Source organism: Penaeus monodon, chromosome 30 (genome assembly GCF_015228065.2).
Source record: "Penaeus monodon isolate SGIC_2016 chromosome 30, NSTDA_Pmon_1, whole genome shotgun sequence".
Taxonomy (NCBI): domain Eukaryota; kingdom Metazoa; phylum Arthropoda; class Malacostraca; order Decapoda; family Penaeidae; genus Penaeus; species Penaeus monodon.
Window position 1 is genome coordinate 18,459,935 of NC_051415.1, and position 243 is coordinate 18,460,177.

Below are 243 nucleotides of genomic sequence, written 5' to 3' on the forward strand. Positions count from 1 at the left end.
TGCACTAACAAGGAAGAAAAACCTATGTTAGTCTTCAGATATGTCATTCGGGCCTTTCTTTTAATCTGATATTGCTTGACATTTTATAGCTGGTACTCTTGCTCTGTTGTGCCCTTCTTCCCATGGTTCCACTAACACGAGCTTAAATTGCTTAATTTTTACGTAGGGACAACCTCACCCCTTGTAATATAGCTGGAGAAATTATCCCACTGTACTGTCACCAATGTGATATTGTGGTGAGTT